This window comes from Pseudonaja textilis, chromosome 3 (genome assembly GCF_049901715.1).
Source record: "Pseudonaja textilis isolate UNSWEBS1 chromosome 3, rPseTex1.2, whole genome shotgun sequence".
Lineage (NCBI taxonomy): Eukaryota > Metazoa > Chordata > Lepidosauria > Squamata > Elapidae > Pseudonaja > Pseudonaja textilis.
In genome coordinates this window covers 65,582,728-65,605,366 of record NC_141992.1, presented here as the reverse complement: position 1 = coordinate 65,605,366, position 22,639 = coordinate 65,582,728, and the positions used below count along the sequence as shown (strand labels likewise).

Below are 22,639 nucleotides of genomic sequence, written 5' to 3'. Positions count from 1 at the left end.
TATACATGCAAGGTTGTTACTTCAGTAGCTAAAATAATGGTTTAATTCTATGTCTGAACCATAAGCCTCATCCACAAAAACTAAGGAGGAACAGATCCTCAACAATATTTATGATTTTATTTTACATAGGAGTAGGGACAATGTAATTGCTTATTTTAACTGAATAACATAAAAAATAATTCAGTGTAGTTTAGTAGGCATTTTCCCTTTAGAACAGGGGTGTCCAACCTTTCACCTTCCCTGGGCCACATTAGAAGATGAAAATTTGGTTTGGGCCGCACATAAAATAAAATAACAGTAACAATACCTGATCATCCAAAAAAACCATAGAAAACATAGTTAACATATTAAATTTATTTGGAAATGAAGTTAGTGAGATGTTTTTATTATTAATTATTTATTAAAAATTATTTATTTTTTATCACAGTTTTTTTATCACGGTTTTTTTATCATGGTTTATTTTCCGGCCAAATTTTGTAGGGGGGGGGGAGAAAGCTCGCCCGCCTCGCGCCTACCTCTCCTCCTGCAAATGGCCCGGCTGGATGAGGCAGGACTGGAAGGCAGAAGCAGCAGCAGCGGTGGGGGCAGAAGCAGCGGCGGGGGCAGTGGCGGCGGGGGCAGAAGCGGCAGTGGTGGCAGGGGCAGAAGCGGAGGCGGCGGGGGCAGAAGCGGCAGCGACGGCAGGGGCAGAAGTGGCAGTGGGGGCAGAAGCGGCGGCGATGGTGGTGGTGGCAACAGCAGGAGGTGGCGCTCTGATGGCGCCTGCTTTTTCTGTTGCTGCTTGGCCTGGCGCTCGCCTCGCCCTGCCTCGCGCCTGCTTCTCTTCCTCCTCCTCACTGGCTCTGGCACAAAGGTTGGGGTGGGCACTGGGCCGCATTACAAGGTGACCTGGGCCGCATGCAGCCCTTGGGCCGCAGGTTGGACAAGCCTGCTTTAGAAGCTTTCATTATAACTGATATGGGAGAAGGACAAAATTCATCTTCAGTTGTTCATATAATTGTTAAGCTACAACCAGTGTTAAAATATGAAATTTCTCATTTCTAGTTTTAATAAGGGTGTAATACATTAATATTTGTTAAATCACATTTTACTTAATAAAAGATCTTATTAGGAGAAACTTTTTGCCCTATGTAATCATTATATTAAATATTTTCATTAATGAAAACATTAAAATTCATCATAAAGCAAAGTATTTGAATTAAAGCAGAACCAACCCTCTACACTAACAAGATGATGATGATGATACTGATGATGTTGATACGGCACTGGGCAAAGAAACCTTCTTAGAGAGTACAAATTGGCAAACTTTTATTAAAACATCAAAGAGAAAATTAATATTCTCTTCTGCAACTTATGTTCAACATTTACCTTAAAAGTTCAAAAATTAAGACGAAAAGTCAAAGGGAACTTTGGAAAATAGTACTTTTTAATTAAAGTTAGCATTTTTTTAGGTTGGTGTTAGCAAGAACTCCTCTTGTTAAATAAATTATATACTTTCCAACCAAAACCAGAATAAAAGCAAAATGGGAAGATTGTAAGCAGGGAAGTGTTTGTTTTTAACATTTTAAGAACCATCATAAAAAGATCATGAATCTTAATAAATTAAAGGCATTGGTTGTGTCTCAAAAGAACATTTATATTTTATGGAGATAGAAATTCAAAAATTCATTCTGCACACAGCAGTTCTCTTTCAGCAACTACCTTCATAGTCTTGGGTCACAAGAAGAAAGCTGATAGTGAACACACTCAAAACCGTATAAATGGTGATAGCCTTTATAAGAAATCCTCCCATACTACCCACCTCCCAAATACTAGACAATATAGTATCAACAGTAGAGACCTTCAAATTTCTAGGTTCTACTATATCACATGACCTAAAATGGACACCTAACATCAAAAAGTAATCCAAAAAGTACAATAAAGAATGTTCTTTCTGCACCAGCTCAGAAAGCTCAAACTGCCCAAGGAGCTGCTGATACAGTTCTACAGAGGAATTATTGAGTCTATCACCTCTAGAACTGTCTGGTTTAGTTCTGCAACCCAACAGGACAGACACAGAGGATAATTAGGACTGCAGAAAAAACAATTACTACCCACCTGCCTTCAATTGAGGACCTGTATACTGCACAAGTCAAAAAGAGGGCTGTGAAAATATTTATAGATCTCTCACATCCTGGACATAAACTGTTTCAACTCCTTCCTCAAAATGACGCTACAGAGCACTGCACACCAGAACAACTAGATATAAGAAGTTTTTTCCTGAAAGCCATCACTCCGCTAAACAAATAATTCCCTCAACACTATCCAACTATTACAAAGTCTGCATGACTATTGTTAATCTTCTCATCACTCCTTATCACCCATTCCCTCCCACTTGTGATTGTAGGACTGTAACTTTGTTGTTTGTATCCTTACGATTTATATTGACTGTTTCCTAGTATGATTTGATTGCTGATTGTACCCTATGACTATCATTAGGTGTTGTATGTTATGATTCTTGATTCTTAACAAATGTATCTTTTCTTTTATGTATACTGAGAGTATTTACACCAAGACAAATTCCTTGTGTGTCCAATCAGTTGGCTAATAAAGCTATTCTATTCTATTCTATTCTATTCTATTCTATTCTATTCTATAGGTTGCAAAAAGCAGAAGCTACATACAGTATTGTTTCTATAAAGTTTGATATACCATACCATTTTATCTATGTATCAGTAACACATTGAGCCTCAGTGGAACAAACTTTTAAAAATTGCAATTCTAATTTATTCTGTAATAAACTTTCACTTGTCGATCCAAGATTTTCTCAGCTAGGTGACAAGCACTGGCATCATCCATTGAAGTTCTTTATTTGTCATCATTGTATACACTAACACAACACATAGTGTTATAGCAGCACAATTCACCCTGTGTCCGTTTCATACAGCACATGTGTGTGATCTGAAACACATTCAAAAGGTATGGAATGTACCATGACAAAGCAATACTCATTTTGTCATTTGTCATCCAACCGAAAACTGCTTACTTCCTGGGACAATACCTTTAACATTATCACACAACATCTGCCTATTCCAGATAAGAAATAGGCGGAAAGGATAGATGGATAAAAATGCCAAATCTAACATAAACATCTGGCTAATTGTACAACCTACAGTAATAATAAATATAAATGAATAATATGAAAATAATTTTTCCAGCTACTTTAGACAATAAAGGAGCTAAAATGTATGCTGATTCATTTATGTAACTCACTACAGGATTATCACAATGGATGACTTATCACTTTTGAAGTTTCTATAAAGTCATAGTTATCCCAGTGCATACAGAGTACACCCAGAGGGAGAGAAAGCGTTGCCAGCTATTTTTCTTTGGCAGCCCATTGTCAATAGGAGAATCAATGGGAAAAAGCAGAGAAATTCACCATAAAGAAGGGAAATAAGTAATAGGAAACAAGGAAGAGAGAACATGGCAAGGCAGAACTTGTTTTGTTGTTGGCTTGATTATAATGTCCAACATTCTCTCCATTTTGTCTAAAAGTTCTAAGGACCAGGTGTGATATATATCACCTTTAACTTTCAGGGCTTTCAAAAGCTCCCAGAGACCATGGAATGGAACTGAGGTTTAACACTTGATTTCCATCCATATCCATACAGAATTCACAGGATGCTGAGCAGACATGGAGGCAAGTTTTTGTAATAGATTTATAAAAAAAACATTCAGTACGTGAAAATTAATGCAAGTTTATCAAAAGCATTTATCATTCAGCATGTTATCTGGGTAAGCAGTAACATGCTTCTGACATGAAAAAAATTGTTTGTTCACTTTAAGCAGCCTTGGTTTTTATGAGAAGTCAGCCAAAACTCCACCAGTCTAGCTCAACAAGGAAAAGACTTAAAAGTTCCTGAATTATCTGCTGGATTGAGCTATAACACATGCAGAAGCCCTGCAATAAATTTTTTAAAAAAGCTGTGGATTATGTCCTGTCAGCAGTCTCCTGTTTAAAATAAAAGGACTAAAAAAAAAAGATGAACCACAGATTATGTCTGCTGGCTGTTTAGCTGATAAGCATGGTAATAAACAGGCAGCTAGTAAATAGCAGGAACCCAAAGAGAAAGCTGCCTCTGTCTGCAGATTGTAGCATATTACCAAACCAGTTTTATCCAACATTTCCTCCCAGACTTTTCCTTCACTGCTTGCCCTCTCTGTTTGCTTGACCAAAGCAGTCAGTATTTCACTGAAGCTGCATGAGTCAGCATTAACTGGGCTGCACAGAAAATAAAAAACACAACCACCACAACTTTCCTTTGCAATATATTTCAGTCTGATGGGCTTGCAAGTCATGCAAACCTTAAACAGAATGAAGGGAAGTCACCATAAATACCTTTTTAAAAAAAATCCGGAAAAAGACTATAACAAATCAATACTGAGATTTCATGTGAGCTTTTAGTTTGGCTCCTGGTGTTAATTTTCTTCCTGGTACAAGGTTTACATTTTTTCCCCCTGCCGTCTGTAGACTTCTTATTAACCGTAATGTTGATTACACTCTTAGGGCATCAACTAGGTTGCATATAATTTGTCTAATTAAATGTAAATACAAGATGTTTTGTGGTACACCAGCGTGTCTCAGGCTCACACATGCAGACCTTGGGCATCATGCTGTGGCCTTTAATGAGGACCTAAAACACCAGTTTAACTTGCCTTCAGTTCATTCGCCTTGTTAAGGTAGTTTTTAAACTCATCAAGAAAAATAGCTTTATTAAGTTCCTGAAACTCTTGAGGGGTTGGGGCTAATCAAGAAGGAAAAGAATGGCCAATCAAGCAAGAATCCTAGGCTCCATTTTCTAGCTCCCATCCACAAGGACATGCCATCCAATGGCACCCAGGACAGAAACCTTTTCTGTCACTGGACTCACTCTTTGGAAATTCTGAGATCAAATTGGCTAAATCTTTTAGACAAAGATTTATGGCTCAAAAAGAACAGGGAAGAGCAACCAGGATGATTAGGGGATTGGAGACTGAAACATATGAAGAACAGTTACAGGAACTGGGCTTGGTTAGTCTAGTAAAGACAAGGACCAGGGGAGACATGATAGCAGTCTTCCAATATTTGAGGGGCTGCCACAGAGAGGAAGGGGTCAAGCTGTTTTCTTTTCTTTTTTTTGAAAATTTTATTGATTTTTAAAAACAAACATAAACAAACACAACCTAAAACCTCAAAACATAAAACATCTTTTTTGAAAGCAGCTTGAACCTGGGTTACATCTCTTCGTACAGACACAAATTCAAGTTCATGCTCATTTTTATATACCATTCCATATCTTATTACCATTCTATAGTTTCACTGAATTACACTGACAATTTTATCCCACTTTTTAATCATATGTTGTTTCCAATTTTCTAACATTATTTCTAATACAAATATAACAATACAATCTGATGTACCTTTACAGAATCCCCTTTTAAGTTAAATTTTCACCCATTATCTCTGAATAGGTCCTGTTTCTTTACATCTTGCTCCAAACCTTTGTAACTTGTCTTCCCTTTCTTTTTCCCTTTCTTCCCCTTTTTACCCCCCTGTCTCTCCACCTCCATTTCCCTCTTCTGTATTCCCCTTTTCTGTTGCTTTCTAACATTATATCCACTTTTCACATTATTTTTCCCTTTTTTGGCTGTTTTTTTAGATCTTAAATCCTCCATTCTCTTTCCCCACTTTCCCCTTTCTTCCCCAAATAGAGTTACTTGTTCATTAAAGATGGCTTCTTCTTTGTCCCAATCTTCTTGTTGCACAGTCATTTCTTGTAGTTTCTCGTAGGTACAAATCGCCATTTCTAAAAATTGGAAAATAGAGCCAAAATAGCCTTTCCCTTCTTGTGCCTCTTCTTTATATTTTTTAAATTCCATTTTCAGTTCATCCACAGGTGATGTCATTGTAGATTTTTTTTTAGACAACCACCCAATTGTTTTTAGTCATTCAAATATAATTACCAAAAGTCCCAAAGTCACCAAGCAATCCAAATACACACAAACTGTTTCTTTTCACACTTTCTTCTTTTTTCACTTTCTCTTCCTGGGGTTACTATTTAGTTGCAAAGTTCCAGTTAAAATATTTCTTTTAAAAATCTTATTAAGATTTAACTTTAGATTCTTTTGAATTCCAGGCAGACTGCTCCTTCCAAATCCTGATCTTGTTCTTTTCCTCTCCCTTCCTACTTATAGCAATAACAAATTTTTTTAATGTTCAGAAATCTTTATTGTCCCCTTGGTATTTAATTATAAATATAATTATAATTAAATGCCAAGGGGTCAAGCTGTTTTCTAAAGCACCTGTAGGCCAGACAAGGAATAATGGATGGAAACTGAACAAGGACAGATTTAACCTGGAAATAAGGAGAAACTTTCTGACAGTGAGAATAATCAACCAATGGAACAGCTTGCCCTTGGAAATTGTGGGAGCGCCATCATTTGAGACTTTCAAGAAGAGATTGGACTGCCATTTGTCAGAAATGGTGTAGGGTCTCACACTGGGGTGGGGGGTTGGACTAGATGGCCTACAAGGTCCCTTCCAACTCTGATTATCTGTTATCTGTTAAAATATCTCTAGCTTTTCAGAATAGGCTTTGCCTTCTGGTCTGGGGATCTAGGAAGGCGGGGTATGGAAGTTGCAAAGTGGCCATTGTAAGAGATGACCAGGCTGAACCTGAAGAAGGCGTCAAGCACATCATCAGTTTTGAGTCCCTTTGAACCCACAAGAGATCTAAGCCCAGCCCACCATGAACTCTGTTGGCCCTTATTTACCTCCAATTTCCTTTGACCGTTAGTAGTTCTTGTAAAGAGTATTAGCATGCAATAAACCTGAGGTAATTTGAACCATTCTAATGGGCTGCCTGCTAAATCAAAGCAAGGCTACGGCATGCAGTTGAAGAAAAAAAAAAACCTGGAATGCCCATAATTGTGGAGTCTGTCTGGCAAGAGCAAAGAATGTTTATTCACAGAGAACATGCCCATTTAACGCTAGTATCAATTCCAGGTGGTTAGAGGACAGATAATTGTAACAAAGAATTAGACATCTTGCATACCTCAGCTAGAATTTAGGAATAGGTATGGCCTGGAGAAAATAGAATGGGTATCAGATAGGACAATTGTTAGATCATTACTAAAATGTATACTAGATCAGGGGTCTCCAACCTTGGAAACTTTAAGATTTTGGACTTCAATTCCACAGAGCTGGCTGGGCAATTCTGGGAATTGAAGTCCACAGGTCTTAAAGTTGCCACAGTTGGAGACCCCTGTACTAGATGATTTGTTTTATATATTCACGTTATCATGCCTTCTGCTTTAGTGAAAATATATAAAACTTTCTTAATTCTATTGTTTGGGGTTCCTAGCATTGGAATGCTTTAATAAAAAGAAATAAAACTTGCATCTTGTGTCTAGTGTTCTTCATCGTCTTTGTCACCAGGCTCAAGACCAATAATTCTGGCTCCTTACTTCTTATGCTTGAAAGCTGTATTTCTAAGGAAACTGGGTGTGCTATGACACAGATGGTTTTTTTTATAGTTTTTAATGTTATTTTTAATTACAGGTAGCCCTTGACTTATGGGAAGAGAATTAGGAACAGAAAACCAGTGGTAAATTCTTATGGTCATAATTTAAGTTACTCACATGACCAGAAATAATTTTATGGCCTTTTCATAGCAGTTTCTGTCCAATGGTTGAGTGTTTTTCTTTTGTTTTTTTGTCAGAAATCATCAAAACAGACCGCAGTCACGTGACCAAAGTTCATAAAACTGATCCATCCAACATGCGGCCTCATGTTCCATGAAGAACCACAATCATTTTTCAACAGATGGGGGTGCTTTACGGGCCATTATAACTTTGAGGAATGCCTATATTTCTGTTGTTATTCTTCTGTTATTTTTTGTATTTGTAACTTTATAAGCTGCCCAGAGTACCTACGTGTGTTCAGTGGTTATATGAATTTGCCCAATAAACAAACAAACATGACTGAATTCAGTTCCAGTGACTCTGCAGATACATCCTTTATGCTCGATTGGCTCCTGCTCCTATCTACGTTTATATTTATTTCTTTTCATTAAAAATTATAAGTAGGAAACTTGCATGTTGTAGAACAAAACAATGGCTTCTAAGCACTTACAAGAATTCCTCTGCATCCCACAGAGATCCCATCAGCAGTCTTATGAATAATGACAGGTGGTTGGACATGTTTCGTTCTGTCAAAAAAGCTGTCAAAGGCAAGCTGAGATGATATGGAGCATCAAGAGGAGAAAGGGCAGGAATGAGCTGGAAGAAATATTTATTTTCTACTGAAGGAGACTTTTGTGCCTGCCCATGCTACCCGCAGCAGCCATGTTCTGAACAATCCCAGCCCCAAGATTTCCAAATATAAATACAATCTTTGGCTCCAAAAGGTTGTTTTGCACTTTCTAAATACCCATGAAGTTATTACAGGATATTCTGTTTCTTTAGGCCATGGTAATCAGTGTGGAAGAAGCTCATCAATTTCAGTAGTATGCAAGTGTAATCAGCCTCACAGCGAGCCTCTATCAACTTACTGTCATGCAGGTGGCATTTATACCATTTTACAATGCCCTTTGGACATTTATCTCACCTACCCATAAAGTTTTGGAAAGATGATGAGGATTAAGGAAACATGGAATAATGCTCCACAACCAAGGCTTCTTTCTATGGTGGCGTACAATTGTTTAGCCATCCTTAATTATTACCTACTGCTTTAGCTGTGAATTCAAGTTGCAGACAAGCACTGCTCTGTAAGAAATCCCTGGGTGGATAAACTCAAAAACAAAACAGTTCAATCTTTTATTTCTGCCTCTTTAACACATTATTTAAAAAAAAAAACACGCTGTGGCCTTTTCAATTACAAGATACGTGCAGCTATTAAACTAATGCAGATGCCATTTGTCAAAGATGTGGATGCTCCTGTTTCTTTTTCTTTTTGGAGGAGGTGCAGGGTTTAAGCTTCTAATCGAAAACTTAAAGTGGGAGCTTCAATTATCCTTGTTTATAGTCTAATGCTGGAGAGGAAACTATGTACGTATGTTATTAAATTCTAACAGCAGAGACAAAGCAGTTAAGATAGTAAGGATTCTCAAGTATATTTATAAGAGTTTTTGGAGTCTCATCTGATCCGGTTTATTAAGCCAAATAATTTCACTAAATATTTTGGTTTTGCCATGTAGGTCTATATTAGCAATTTAAAAAAGGACCGCAAGTGTAGAGTGGAATTTGCTAATGGCGCCAAGTGATGAGAAGCCTGCTTTCTGACCTCTGCAGCAGTCACTGGTTTTTTTTTAGACATCAATATCTACTGGCTGCCTAGATTTTTGCATCTTTGCTCACAGCAGATAGACAACTCCAGCTCACTGAGCTGTAAACAGAATGTCAGTGCACAAAGGTGTGAAAGAAAGCCAACTGGACATTGCTGGCCACATCACTTCCTTTGATTAAATTCATACCCATTAAATTGATAGGTATCAAGCAAAGTATTTAAAGACAAAATTGTGGCCCTGGACGCTCTGCTGGAATACCAGAACTAGATTTATGGTGAAGACAAAAAATCAAATCATGATTAAGTTTAGTTATTATTAATCAGTAACAAATTATGGCTTCACAGAATGGTATCTTGACCCAAAAGAGAGAATTCACTTTATATCCTGGGATAGATTTACAGTATACCACATTAAACCAAGAGCTAAATAAGTCACATTATAATTTAGGAATATCAAACTAGTGAAAAGTGTATTGTGAATAAGTAGCTGGAAATGGGAAAAGTAGTGAATCTTGAACAAGATAGAGTAATTTTTTCTAAAACCCCATATTTTTTTCCATTTACTAATTGAAAACAGAAGTGGTCAAACAGTCCCAATGCAGTCAGATATATAATTATGTATAAAAAAAGTTTGTATTAATTTTAAGTTTGCTAAAGTTAACAAAGACCATCAGGCTTATAAAGCAGCTGGCAAAAGTTTTATATCATGTCCCACTGCAAAAATAAAAAGAATTTCAATCAGATACTCAATCAATCAATGCAACCATTAAATACAACTTATACACACATACTTTTAACACTTTTATTTTTGGTTCTTTATTAGAATTGCCCTAAAGGTCCTGTGAAAAGTCTCTTCCTTTCATAATTCACACATCAACTACTATATTAGACAGGGGTTAAATCTGTATAAGCTTATGGAGGGAAACAAATATAGCTTACAGTAGAGTATTTGTACATCATCAGTATAAAAGCCAGTCTGTCCATTCCAATTTTGTACATGTAAAAAAGAAAAAGACTTCATCAGGGATAGTGGAAGAAATACATTCCTTATTCCTATGTTTTCATCCTTTTTTTGTTTTACTCTACAAATATTATACCAGCTAAAGCTGGGTATGTTTATAATTTCAATAGTGTTCTTAATTTGGCATGGCACCAAATCAATCCAAATCGAATACTTAAGCCCCTGTTTTGTAAGAATTCTATCAAAACCATTCACATCTGTTTGTGACTTCAACAATAAAAGAAAGCATTGTGGGTGAGGCCTTTTAAGGTTAACTATAAAAATGGTTCCTAGAACTTGAGGTATACACAAGGATATCCTGTTAGCAGGCCTGTTTGCCAAGAATGAGTCTGGGAAAAAACCTCCCTATTGTGTATGCAGGCCTTGTGTCCATATTTTATCTATATTCTAAACCTTCTGGAATGTTTTTATAGACTCGTGAGGTTTTTTTTTCTATACTTAGTGCCCTCCTATTACTTATATTAGTAACAGTAAGTTTTAACAGAGAAAGAAAAATAGGTAAGATATTCAACAAGCACTGTAAAGCAGTACCCCCAATCCAATCCCTCAGAGGTGGATCAAAAAAGGTTCCATGATCAATGGTATCAAAAGCTGCTGAGATATTGAGGAGGACCAGGACAGTTGCCCCTTGCCTAATGACGTGCAAGTTAAGCATGATTAATAAAAATCATATGCTGCATCCCAGCCTGAACCTTGATGGTTAAAGGTCAAAATAATGAAGAATCCATTTCTTCAAGGATATCTTCTCCACAACCCTTCCAAGAAAAAAGATAGAAAACATATTTAAATTGTCCAAAACAGTTTGGCGGAGGGAAGGCTTCTTGAGCAGCAGATATGTCACCATTGCTTTCATATATGATGGACAACTCTCCCCCCCCCCCCGATATTGTATTGTTTGTTGATTAAATCCTACTTCTTGCTTCCTTATGAAAGGCCTTATCCAACTATAAAGCTAATTCACTTCTATGGAAATCACAAACAATTCCTCAATCACTTTACCTAGCCAACTTCATTGACACTGGCCAGATGAAATTCAGTTCATCTTATATATAAGGGGTTTTGTTTGCCAAATACTGTGAAAATGTTTCACAACAGACTTTCAGTTAGTTTTGGCAAAGATCCTTCCATAAAAGAAACAAGCCATGATAGAAGTAATAAAGTTTGTTTTTTGTCACTTAAATTGCCACTGTGTTAAGCTCTTTTCAGTGTCCAGTCAGACTCAAACTAGCTCTTCATCCTGAGCTTCCCCACGCATTTTCCCAGATGCTTTATCTCTTTGAGCCTCTCATTAAATCACGGGACTATAATGAACAGACAAACTTGGAGAAGCTACTTCAAAGCAACCCATTACATCACCCTAGATGCCTCTTTGGTCCACTGAAATCCATAGTCTCAACCAATGACACTATCCCATAGCCCACTTTGGGAAACTTCCTAAGATAACAGTAACCTCTGATGTTAAATATATGAAACTCAGGTGGCGCAGATTTCTGAGAGGAGGAAACCTCCTTCTTCCCACCAAGGTTTTGGTAACACAAGCCATCCAAAGTATGGATCAGGAAGATCTTACAACAGACCAAGCTGGCATTAAATAGCATCACTCTATTTCACAATCTAGCTAACTGTAGCAATGGAAAAGAACAAGGGTGTTGAGACTATTCCTACTGGGATCCTTCAGGTGCAACAGTTTACCATATGTGGTTCTATAGCTGTAACAGTGTAGAAAGAATTTGGTTCAGTTTGCCACTGAAAACTTGGGTCAGTTTGCCACTGAAAAGTTCCTATATTTCATGCATCATGACAGTAAAATTGAAGAATAAGAGCTTTTTTAGAGAGATGAATGAATGAACGAAGATATCCATTGTGCCAATCCTCTTTCCTCTCACCCATACAAATCAAATCAAAACTTTTATTGTGGCCTTTAGACAAAACTACAGTAAAATACATAAATCTATAATTATTAATAAAAGTAAAAGCAAACATAAAGTACACACCATAATGCTCTGTACAAATTCTGTTAAGTCAGGCAATGTTTACAAAGATGTTTATATTTGCAGGATAGCACTAATGCCAATGATCACAGAATTATGGTGTGGCTTTTGTGGAGAAAACTACACACATCTCCCTCCCCCCCTTATAAATTAAAAATAAACATAAATTCACTTAAAGCTTTTGAACAACTAAAAAATTGAATTACCATTGTTTTCATTAAAAATATGCAATTTTTCTTTAATGTGGGCAACTGTTCCTGAGGACTAGAAAACAGCTAACATGATTTCCTTTTTCAAAGAGAATATTAAGCCAATATTTCTCAACCTCAGCAAATTTAACATGCATCGACTTAAAATTCCCGGAGTTGGAAATATGCCATGCTAGCTGTGGAATTCTGAAAGCTGAGGTCCATACAGTGCATCTTAAAACCTGTTGAGGTTGAGAAACACTGTTATAGGTCATGTGAGGTAACTCATTCTCCCATGGCGCTCTGCTATCCTGACATTCATTTACTCAACAGATATGTAGCAAGTCCAGGGAGTAGAAGAGTACTGGTGCTGTGTGCTGGCAAGGAAAAAAGTGGAGGCGTGTGAGTGGGGGGGAATGCTGAGAAGAATGATAAATGTAATAGTTGCAAATAAAACATTGAAACACTGTTGTTCCAGGAAAATCAGGTACAGAACTCGTGAACTGGAGATAAGCAGAGACTCTACAGAAAACCCACTGGAGGTCAAAACACAAAAACAGGTCTACACATCACAGCCAACTCTCATAGAAAGCTGAAGAAAGCTGAAGAAGATAGGGGGAGAAGTAATGCCATGCTGAAAGAGAAAGCCAGCAAGTAGAACTATCCTTTACATAATACTTAGGTAAAAGTATATAATATGGAAGTAACTTGCTTACATATAAAGGAGAGAGAAAGCTTCTAATTACTTGGGCAGATATATATAAATGAAACCTGTTTATGCCCTTTCCTTATTGCTCATAGAAGAATGGGGAAAGAATTTTAGTGCCTTTATTATATCTGATGTTCGAAATCTTAAGTGCTTCACATGTTTACAGAGTTAATAAAGGAGAAGAAAAATTCATAGGAGGTGTCTGGTGTGCTGTGAGTTAAAATCATGTCCCACCTATCCACAAAACCTTTACAACAGCTGTTCTGGTAAAAGTGGTTGAAAAGTTTGCTGAAATGTGCATCTAGCAAAAATAATTGTTTCATCAACCTAATTTTCTTGTAAGGTGCTAGCAAGCAGATGGACAAGGGACTCCTAATAGGCACTGTATCCTCAAAATCTAACCAAAGGCTACTTACTGAGCAACCTTAGTTTCAGTGAGATAAGACAAATGTTTTCCTGAACACTAACTGATTAAATAACAGTGGACATGAGTCAGAGAATACAGTAAATGTGAAATGTTACTGGTGTAAATATCCAGAGTGAAGTCTCCAATTATTCAGTGCTAGGACTAAGCAAGCACTGAAGCTTAGCTAGGCTGATAGATGTTAACAAACTATATTCAGAGTGATAAAATTAAGGGCAGAATTGAACAGCACCGAAAGGATTTCTCTAAATTAGATCAACAGTTTTCCAAATTAAAAAAAAAAAGAAGTTTAATATGCCTAGTGGCAAAGAAATTACAAACTTCATTTATACATCAATGGTATATGAGTGTTGATGGACAAAAGAAGGAAATTTGGAGTTATGATGGGCAGTTCAATGGAAATGTCACCCCAAAATGTAATTGATGTCAAATGTAAATTCTGAGCTTGGAATAATTAAGAATCAAATTATGTTCTTATACAAATTCATAATGAAGCCTCACCTGGAGTATCTGTGGGACTGTATTACTAGTTGTCCAGGGTTATATGTGGCCAATAGGCCACAGATTTGACAAACCTGATGTAGACATCCACAGTCTTAAGTTATTGAGAGAAATAACTTAGTATTATATCCCATATATAGTATTTACATTGATAATAATATAAGGTTTTGTTTTTTAGCTAGTTGAAAAAAATGATATTAAGAATAAGGAAAACATTGGACAACTCAACAAAACACCAGTTGTGTGAATTTTCTGAGAAAAATCCCAAAACCCTGTTGGCAATAACACGAATGCAGATAATGTTGCATTTTTAACTGTTAACAGAGCTTTCCCAAGTTGTAACAAAAAGAACAGCTTGGTCTTTTCAAAAAAGAAAGAAAGAAAGCAGGAAGGAGCCCTGCAAAAATATAGGTTATTTTCCTTCCCTTTGCTATAATAAATACGTTGTTTCAGATCTGATAACATACATCACTTAAAGTTCTGAATGTGAGTAACATAAATTAAATTGTTCTCTTGCCATATCCGATTCTTATACATATATTTATTGAAGTTTTTTTAATAGAGAAACATGAAAACATACGAAGAAACATTATATATATAAAAAAACAAAACAACAGTAAATGTGCAAAAAGCAATACAGCTGGGGGGAAAAGGATAAAGCTGCAATCTTCTTAGCAATAACTTTTTAAAAAAGAGATTGGACAACTATTTATTTATTTTATTTATTTATTTGATTTGTCAATCGCTTATAGGATAACAGGTATAAGCATAAACATAGTTATGAATACATGAGATGGATACGTATAAGAAAAATAAAAAGAAACAATAGGACAGGGACGGTAGGCACAATTGGTGCGCTTATGCACATCCCCTACAGGCCTCTTAGGAAAGGGGTGAGGTCAATAGTAGACAGTCTAAGGTTAAAGTTTTTGGGGTTTGGGGAAGAAATCACAGAGTCAGGTAGAGTATTCCGGACACTGACCACTCTGTTGCTGAAGTCATATTTCCTGCAATCAAGTTTGGTGCGGTTAACCTTGAGTTTGTATCTATTGTGTGTTCTTGTATTGTTATGGTTGAAGCTGAAGTATTAATTTGTCCAGAAGGATATAGGGTCTCCTGCTTGATCCAGGGATTGGACTAGAAGACCTCCAAAGTCCCTTTCTACTCTGTTATTTGGTAATTGGTATTCCTCTTCCTTTTAAGATTACATTATAAATGCCCCTTCTGTCCCATATTCAACTCTTTTTTCAAACAAGAAATAGAAAAATCACCTTCTCCCCCACCTTTTCATCAAAAAGTCCATTAAGGTTTTGAGTATAATAGTACTTTTTAAAAAAAAAATCCCTGAACATACCAAACAGACTTGCCATTTCTGCTAATTTTGCATTGTTTACATTGTGGGTATTTCAGTATTTCTCCATCGTTGTTCATATAGTCATTTTGCTTCTTGCCATACGTCATTACACAATAAGCCAAGATCACTTCCTCCTCATATGTGTAATTATAATTTCCAAAGTTCTCAGCCATATAGCCAATGGCAATTATTACAAAATACCAATTTGGAGCAAACTATTTTATGCAACCTCACTGAAGTTAGTGGTACAACCCCAGATTAAGTTTTTTTCCAACCAATGATACTTTTTGTAATGCTGCAACTTCAGAAGAAAAGTGTAATTGCAATAAACATACAGTTGAGGATACCGTATGTTTATTACCTATTATGACTTGAAAATATTCTGGTATGGACTTTAGGAAACCTTTCAGCTTTTGAAAACATGTAACTGTCATCTGCTTTTGTGATAGCATTCTGTGGCTCTATTCCAAACATCCACTGGGGATTTCAAAGACAATAACATTTTGTACAGACCAGTTAACTTCCTCCATAGAAAATTAATTTATATATCCACCTTCCTTTGAGAAATGACATGTTCTTCAAAAACAATTGCAGAGCAGGTTCATATCCAACAAGCTCCAATTGTTCCCACTACAGAATTCTGTGTTCTCTTCCTCTCAAAGATATATCCATTCAATAGCAGTGTACATCCATCTTTAAATTTTGTATAACTATCTTTGGGCAATTTTCTTTTCTAGTGAGAAAGCCTTCACCTAATGTCTAGCATCTACCCAGTATTAGGGAAAATCAGCGGTGGAATTGATTAGAAGCTATTCTTCCTTCACTACATCATGTTGAATTGCTGCTGGATAAGCTGATTTGTATAGTACTTTCTTCTATACTTATAAACTTTACACATGAAAACATAATTTCTTTAAGTTTCAAACATTATTACTGTAGAGCAAATAGCACAGAGCATGAAAAGAAATGTCTTGTTCCAAATGACAAGTCCAATCTAATCATTCCCTAAGTGAAATGGATATTGAAGGTCTCTGATTCATAGGACAAAAAACAAGTGGGGACAAATGACAGAGAACTTCAAGGCTGAGGAAGGGACGGTTGTCAAAGGTCTGTTGGCTCAAAAAAGCAACTAGGCCAGGATTTGAACACTAGAACTGCCATAGAGACAGAGACAGAGACTGAGACAGAGACAGAGATTAAGATAGATAGATACAGATACATATACACATATACATACATGCATATATGTATACACACAACTTCAATCTGTGCTGCTGTACATAGAGTTTTGTACATATAGCTTCTTAATTCTTTGCAGAAAAGAAACTTATTTCATATTCTTCTGCTTTGTTGAGAATATGCAGCTAAAAGAGTTTTATAGCCTTGTTTGGCATAACACCTTGACAGCTAGTTCAGCATCTCATTACTTCCAACACAATGAGATGACAGCCCACCTTCTGACCTGAGATTAAGCAAAGTCTAGAGCAGGGGTATCAAATTGGATTTCTTTGAGGGCTGGATCAACATTGTAGTTCTCCTCTGCAGGCTGGCGATGAGTGGGGGGGTGGGGGCAGTATGGGGGCATCAGGGGGGTGGGAGGGATGCCTCCTGAAGCACCTTGTCGGCCAAAATGGATCTTGGGGATCCGTGCACAGCCCCTTATGCCTCATTTTTGCCCTTCATGGCCCCCTGCAGCACTCTCTTGGCTGAAAATGGGCTATGTGGCCCATTTTCAGGCCATTTTTCAGCCATTTTGGGCACATTTTGGTCCATTTTTCGGGTCAGTTTCAGCTGGCAGAGTGCTGCAGGAGGCCATGGAGGGTGAAAAAGACGTGGAGCCCATTTTAGCCACCAGAGGCCTTGTTATTTCCAGGCTGGCCCCACGGGCTGGATTTGAGTACCCCACAGGCCGAATCTAGCCTGTGGGCCTTGAATTTGATACCCCTGGCCTAGAGAAACTTTTGATTGCATGCCGACCAGTCATCAAAATTTTGTCCAGTAACAGAATCAATGTATTAATACAGACAATGAAACAGTTAGCCCAGCAATAAGTAATTATAGTTCTGCTCCTGGAAAAATAGTCACTAGCCACTGATATTGCAACAGAAGTCATCCAACCACAACAAAATACCTATTCTCTAATGGCAAGTATGAGAGAAATCCTTGTACATTTATAATTTAACTTACTCAATATATAACTTACCATAATTCATCTTGGGTAGGATTTATAATTAAACCAATGACTACAAAATGGGAAGTCTTGCAATAAAGAGAAAATCTAAGGGCAACTATGCCCATTTCATGATATTCCTGACAGCAATCTTTCATGATACCATCAAATTGAAGAGCCAGCACTGTCCGAAGATGTCTCCATGGTCATGTGGCCAGCATGACTAAACACCGAAACCGCACGGAACACTTTTACCTTCCCACCAAAGTGGTCCCTATTTTTCCACTTGCATTTTTACATGCTTTCAAACTGTTAGGTTGGCAGAAGCTGGGACAAGCAACGGGAGCTCACTCTGTTACACGGTGTAGGGATTCGAACTGCCAACCTTTCTGATCAACAAGCCCAGCGTCTTAGCCACTGAGCCACTGCATCCTTGCAGTTGGGCATTAGCGCATAATGCACCTGCATAATGCAGCTGGGCATTAGCACAGCTCAATTTTCTGAAGGAGAAAAGCTGCATCAATACATGCAAAATACACATTTATACTGTGGAGAATCTGGTCACATGCGAATGCCCTGCTAACACCCCTCTTCTGGATCATTAACCAAGCACCATACTTGTGTGGGAAAGATAATATTTTGCTCCAAGTGTCCCAAATGTTCTAGATCTGACCTTCTGGGACTGAAGCACTTTTAGCCACAGGACTTTACCTCTACAACATCAGTGTATCTACCAGTGTGACTGTTCTATTAAGCTCACTGCTGGAGTTCAGATTCCTACAATGCACTACTGCTCAACATCAACGATAAAGTCAGCCTTCATAAAAGAAAAGTGGAAAATAAGTAGAAAAGGTTCATCTCACCATCCTTCTCACACTAAAACTGCTCCTATCTTTTTGGAGAAAAGGGATGGAATCTTTCCTATAGTCCACAAATACCAGCTCCTGAATGTTGTAGTATTAGGAATTTCTTTCACTCATATTGAAAGTCTTGCAATAGTAGAGAAATCATCCATTTTTGCCAAGCTGGATCAGATTTACATGAAACAAGGCCATGCATGTGTAACAGCCTTTGATCCCTGGCACGGAAAGTTTAAATATACAACTTGGGAAATTGTGTCTTGTTCTCAGTGATTGATTCATTTATTAATATAACATTCCTGATCTTTGAAAACTTTTGGGTAGGTTTGTTTGGACCCTTTGCTTATTTGTGCTGGAGAATTCCACTCTCTACATGGAAGAGAGTTAGCACTGCAACTTCTGTATGAGCACAAAGTCTATGCCAAGCTGGGGGAGTGTGACTTTGATCCTCCTGCATTTGTTGATTTGAACTACTGTATTTTCTTTGGAATCATTCAGCTGTATTCAGCTAAGGTTAAATCTCGGTCTTCAGATTGTGACCGGCACACTACTGAATTAGGACATTCAAAGTTTTCTGGACTGGGCCAACTTTTACTGAAAAACATATTCCTAAGTTTGTTTTCCAACTGCACTCATCATATGATTCTCTGTAAAATGGATTCTTGGTCAACAAAACCAACCTCTTGCTCAAACAGACCTTTATTTTTCAGTCTATTCTCCATCAGCTAGATCCCATCCACCTATTGTAATCCAGTCTGACCTGTCTGGTTTTACTTTTGAGTGCTGTGCTTATTCTTTTGTCATTTTCTTTTCAGCCATTCCTTCTAGTCCAAGTTAATTCTTCTGTTTTGTTAACATGGAACTTGTGGCAAATGAAGACATCTTCCATCAGTGGCACCAGGTCCCTGAAGATGCAGAGCATCCAAAATGACTCAAAACGCCTACAAACAAAGCCTTGTTGAAGACCTGATTTGATGTTCAGAGTTATTTTCACATAAACTTTCATGTCCCTACATTCCTACCTTGTAATTTGTATAACATAATCCAGAATATTTCTTGCAAAGGAAATGCCAGCCGGCTGGGTCACAGGAAACACATACATGGATACACATGAGGCATAATAAAGAGTTACCTGTGGTAAGCTTGGCGAACAATGAATTTAATTAATTTAATTAATAAATAATAGTTAATAAATACACATCAAAAGCCCACTTTTTCTCAAAGCTTTGAATATGAGCATATTGCCAGTGCAGCTGCCTGGCTTGACAACTATAGATGGACTTGTTCTTACTTTCTGTCTTGCACAGATTGTTCTGAATGCTGAATCACTGCAAAGTTTCCTTCAGGAGTCCCACAATTTTATTTCACCTTGCAAAGTGTCTTTAAATTTCTTTTTTTCAGATGTTTATTCTGAAGAAGGGACAAATGACATAGCATGCTACCGTACCATTGATGTTAATGGTCATTAGGCTGAAACAATGTATGGAAATTTCCATGACTGCATACTCCCGAGTTATTATTGCTTTTAACCCTGTGAATAGTCTTTTAGAATATCACGTAGAAACCCAAGCACAATTGTCCTTCTTAGAAAAGCCAGGGTATTACTCTACCACTAGAGGATAAGGTTGGGAATATGCAGGAGCCATTACCTAGGTAAAAAGGGCTGGAAACCTTTAAGCCCAGAGCAAGGAAACAACATTTAGAGGTAACTTAGGCAGACACTTCCCTGATTAACTGTATAAAAATAAGGACGAGGTACAGCACAATCAAGCTTGCCAGTTTATATGATTACTATATACCCAATTTCAATAAAGTAGTTTTAGCCTTCCTTTGGAGTTGATGTCATGGCCCCATCAGAGCCTGGTTCGGAGGAGGATTGAATTGGAACTGGGACCATCCAACAGGGAAGGCAAGACGGGGCTGAGAACAATGCCCTCCTGAGCCCTTCAGGCATTGGGGGAGGTGGTCGACCTGCCTGAAGATAGGGGGAAAGTGGTGCAAATAGGCATCCGATCTCTGATGTGGAGCAGCTATCCACTCCACTCGATCCAAGGGCAAGGAGAGTGAAGCATAGGCAAGCCCAGAGAAGGGCTATAAGGCTACTCGGGAGGATGTTGCCCGACCCCTCCTCACAAGGAACACCTGGAGGGGAGTAACTTAAGGAGTAGCCATGGGGAGTTAAGTCTTTGCCAGAAACAATTGTTTGCTTTGGCTTACACTCCGCTCGCTTTGACCTGTGTCTGTTACTGTTTGCCTTGCCTCGCTTAGAAGATTGCTCTTTGCCTTTTGTTTTTGACCTAGCCCTTCTCTTGTGGCCCATGTTTGGCCTATGCTATACGGTATTTTTGGAATTGCATCTTGTCCTGAGGACTGCCCTTGTCTTGTGCCTGGACTTGGATTGGACTTGGAACCCTGGACCTTGCCCTGTGAGCGTGCTCCTACTCTGTGGGCTTTCTTTGTACTACCTGGGCTGTGTTTGGGAGACTGAGGATGGCTGCCTTCAGGGTAGTCTTACCAGTTGTTTGAGGGCCATTGGCTGGAACATTTGTTAAGAGAAATAAAGAACTCTCTAGAGGCATGCCTTGCCTTGCCTTGCCCACCTGGGTCATAACAGCTGATTTCCAGGTCGGCTTTACCTAGTAAGGCTGAAACCATCTTTGCAGTTGCATGTTTTTCAAGTAAACTAACAATTCTCTTGTTCATAAAAGAGTGTGTAATCAATTTAGCTACTCTTTCAGGACAAAATGTGCTTTTAAATGTGTCTTTGTGTAATATTAATATAGATGATATAACTGAATCAAGCTCAGGTTTGAAAACTTCATAAAGCAAATATGTACGTGTGTATATACATATGTTATTAATGTATGTATGTATGTAATATGCCTATTGTCTTGTTACTGTATTCTTGTTAATTTAAAGCAGGTATGGGTTGCATACAGAAATAAGATTTAGCACAAGTGTAACCACACAATCTGCAGTTACAAAAGCCAGAAACTTTTGCATTGAAAAATTCAGAGAACACAGAGGGAAAAGATTGGAATAATAAAGTAAGATGCCTACTGTGGGAATGGCATCTCCTGCCCTTTTTTATACTGGCTGAAGGAAGTCAGCCGATTCAGATGTTCATGCATGTAAGTACTATAGTTCTCTGTGGAACTCTACCATCTCAGAACGTCTAGGGGGAGTTTTTTTTTTCTCAAATGCCTTCACATCAATGCCTCATGTATATAGAATGCTTCTTTCTGGCAACATGGTTTTCACATACAAATTACAATATGGACAAAACTATCTCCCACATGAACACTATGCAAAATTACTATTCTGTGAGCACCTAAGTAACTGAATTTCCTTTAAAATAAGGTGTTATTACCTAGGAAGATGGACTAAGCATGCTAGTTTATCTGTCTTGATCCTTGACATCTGCAGTGCTTTGAAATTGATTACTAACAGACTTGCCTCAATCTGCCTCTTCTTGAGCAAGCATGACATACATTAAGGAAGTCTCAATAGATGAAATGTCTTTTTTAGATTTCTTTTAATCCCGCCTTTATTATTATTTTTACAAATAACTCAAGGCAAAGAACATATCTAATACTTCTCATGCTTCCTATTTTCCCTACAACAACACTGTGAGATGAGTTAGGCTGAGTGTGAATGACTGGCACAAAATCACCCACGCCAGCTCTCATGACTAAAGTGGTACAGGTAGTCCTCGACTTACGACCACAATTGAGCCCAAACTTTTTGTTAAGTAAGTTTTGCCTTATTTTACAATCTTTCTTCCCACAGTTGCTAAGTGAATCACTACATTGGATACATTAGTAACCCAGCTATTAAGTGAATTTCGCTTTTCCATTGACTTTGCTTCCTAGGACATCACAAAAGGGGATCCCATGGCCTTGGGACACAACAATGGTCATAAATATGAAACAGTTGTCAAGCCCCTGGATTTTATCATGTGATCATGCGGATGCTGCAAATGTTGTAACTGTGAAAAGTGGTCATAGGTCACATTTTCAGTAACTTTGAATGGTCATTAAACAGACTGTTGTAAGTTGAGGACTACCTTTACTAGAACTCACAATCCCCTGGTTTTTAGCCTGGTCTCTTAACC

The 22,639-nt window shown here is 37.8% G+C and overlaps 1 protein-coding gene and 1 long non-coding RNA gene across 13 annotated transcripts in view; one reads left to right on the top strand and one right to left on the bottom strand.

The window, feature by feature from the left end:
• Positions 1-3,702, top strand: part of LOC148126149 (uncharacterized) — a 38,440-nt gene extending 34,738 nt beyond the window's left edge. Inside the window, exon 4 of the long non-coding RNA XR_015742888.1 lies at positions 3,580-3,702. This is a non-coding gene — a long non-coding RNA (uncharacterized LOC148126149). The remainder of the gene's footprint in view (positions 1-3,579) is intronic.
• NFIA (nuclear factor I A) overlaps positions 1-22,639 on the bottom strand; it is a 485,231-nt gene that overhangs the window by 253,091 nt on the left and 209,501 nt on the right. The window lies entirely within an intron of this gene.